Raw genomic sequence first — 3,035 nt, 5'->3', positions numbered from 1 at the left:
AACAGCTGCCTGAGGCAGTAGATGAGATGTTGTTTTCTGGCAAGTTCTTCCCCTCTCCTGCTGCAGCTAATGTCACTCGCTAACTCCTCCATCTCCAGAGGATTTCCCTGGGCCAGCTCCAGGTCGCACCTTCTGGCCTGGATATGGTCCCTTTGCCTCAAGTGGACCTGACCCGGTTATGGATAGATGCACTGCCATGTTTGGCTGCAGGAAAGCTACGTGGCCCAGCAGGCTGCTTCCGACTCTCCCCGGTGTGCTGTTTGAGCCCAGGCAGCTTCTTATAATGCCCAGTCTGCACCACACCCTGCAAGTACACTGTTTCCATAGCAACAAAGATATGCTGGGTCAGACAGGCTGTGCTGCAGAGTGCTGCTGGGTCGGCTTGGCCATGAGATGAGTGGACACTGAAACCTAGAAAGTTACAGACCTGGGACTTGAAAGGGGCTGAAAGACACCACATACCCCCTCACGTAGTCGCCGACTAAGCTGGGTGTTGTCAGACTAGACCAACCATCCTTGTAAAGACAAGAAAACAAGACCGTAATATAAGACCCGGCGGGGGGGGGCAGGGCTGCATCTTTTCCAATGTGGTGCTTTCTTTCTTTTGCTTCTAATTAATCTTACTTTGGACTTGCAACTGCATCTCCTGGCTCTTTATTTCTATTACTGAGCCAAGGAAAAGGACCCATGGTGAACGCCAAGACATAATAAAACATTATGTTTCTTCCCTCGCCTTCCTTCAGAGGTAACTCAGCAATAAAGCATTGCCTTAAAAGACGTCCTCTCCGACTCTGCTTCTAGAGGATAGAGAAGAGTCTTTTTTAAAAATCTGGGCTCATGGTTTCAGAGGTTGAGCCCATGGTCAACCTGCTGTAGTGCTTCGGGCTAAGGTGAGGTGGGACCTCATGGCAGAAGGTCTGTTGAGGACAGCTGTCTAGCTCATGGCAGCCAGGAAGCAAAGAGAGAATGAAAGAAAGGGGCCTGGGGTAGGAGTCACCCTTCTAGGGCCTACTTCCTCCAAACATGCCCACCACCTGCAGTTTCCCTACCTCCCAGCAGTCCCATCAGCTGTCGAGGTACTAACCCACTCACGGGGCCAGAGTCCTCATGATCCAGTTCTTCTCGAAAGCCTCCCCTCTGGATGTTGCTGCACTGGGGACCAAGCCTGCACACAGGACACTGTGTGAAGGGGACCCTGCAGATCCAGACCAGGACAGGGACTTACCCAAAGATAATGGCCCTAGAAAGCAATCTCTGAGGATGTGATTCTGGAGTCAGGTCACTAGCCAAATGATATCGATTGTTCTGGAATGCTATAACAGTGTAGTTGCCAAACTTTCAACTCTAGAAAACCAGAGGAGCTATAGGTGAAGAGGTATAATATCTGGTGCAGTTAGTTGTCTGGCATTTAGGAGAGGAAAAAAGCTAAGTATAAGCACCACGGGTTTGGGTGGCTATTGCTAAGTACTACTAATGCATTGATGAGATTAAGTGACAGGCTTAGATCTATTGATCACCAGCTGAAAGCTAAGAGACCCTCATGTCTATACCTGGAAGGAAGATTAGAAAGACCTGTCACATGTCCTGATTTTTTTAGATGGCAGAACTCCAGGAAAGACTGACTTTTAGCTCAGGTGGTCTCTTATGCCAGTCAGGGCCCTGAAACTCAGAATGGGGCTATGGAGGTAGATATGCACAAGAATTTTGAATTCTAGATATCCCCTGAACCCACTGGCATACAAAAGAATCCAATTTCCCCTTGTTAGAAGGGGGAGCTATCCCCAGACCCATATTGTCTAAATGAAGATTGTACAGAGGCTTTTCAGCACCATCCACCTGGCCAAGCCCGGGTGGGACTGCAGGGTGAGAGGGTTTATACTCCAAAGAGCAGCAGGACTGGCCAGCCTGTGTCGGCAGAAGCTCGGAGATCGTGTCTGGGGTGGATCTTGGACCAAGAAAGGTAAAATATAAAGCCAGATAAGGGAGGATTGTTGATAGAGGTCCGCCCTTCTGTGTTAGAGTTTAATCAGCCTGGCAAAGGATAACAGTGATGATTCTGTTGTGCTCCTGGATGGCTCTCACAGGCTTAGCGTAGCCGTGGTACCCATTAAAGGAAGTGGAAGCAGAGGTAGACATGGCTGACCAGCAGAATCGACCTGGGAACTCCCGGGAGAGATCGCTGCCCTCCAGCAGAGGGATGGACAACTCCAGGCAGGCCGAGGGCACAGAGCCAGGGTGTGGAGCGCCTCGAGTCTACTGCAGCAGGATGACTGCGTCCCCACTGTCTGTGCTGAGAACCAGGGCGGCATTGGCCAGTGAACGTTCCAGAAGGGAAGGTGTCCACCCCACCCTACGGGACAGCCAAGGGCAAGGAAGAAGACTGGGCCTGTCATGTTTACCTGGACCCAGAGAGGTGTGGCTTGTTTGTTGTGACACTATGAATCTGGGGGTAGGAGGACGCTGGTGTCCTGGGACCTGTTGGAGGACCTGCTGCTCTCAGCCTTAGCTGCAAAGCCATGGGCTCCTGGGGACAAGCCTCAAGACTAGATTGTCCATGGCTGCTCCTCAGGACACCCGCACACTGCTCCTCTGGTGGGGATACACCCTTTCCATTGGGATGAAGGGTCACTAAGGCTCTCCAGTGGTCTCCAAGGAACCTGGGGGGCGGGGGAGACCCTTCCAGGCTTCACAAGGCCAGAAGGTCAAAGGGAAGTCCAGAGCCCGGGAACTGAACTTGCCTTGCCAGTGTTCCCCACTAGGCCAGACTCCCACGGGCACCCAGCTGGTGCCATTTCTCAGCTCTTATATGCTTGGGGAAGGCAGAGGGAGGCTGGGGTCTGACGCCGCAGAAAGCAAAGGCGGCTTCAACAAACCTCTGAAGCAATAACCAGATCTGATACCATCACTCAAGCTCACCTCCTCCTTGGCAAAGAAAATAAAATTCTCGAGCATCTTGCCAGCATTATATATATCTCATCTGTGAAGGTGCGGTGAGTGAACTCCAACCGGCCTTCTCAAATAACCCATGTCTTTCC

Source organism: Muscardinus avellanarius (assembly GCF_963383645.1).
Source record: "Muscardinus avellanarius genome assembly, chromosome: 2".
NCBI classification, from domain to species: domain Eukaryota; kingdom Metazoa; phylum Chordata; class Mammalia; order Rodentia; family Gliridae; genus Muscardinus; species Muscardinus avellanarius.
The sequence above is the reverse complement of the archived record's forward strand: the minus strand, read 5'-3'. Positions refer to the sequence as shown.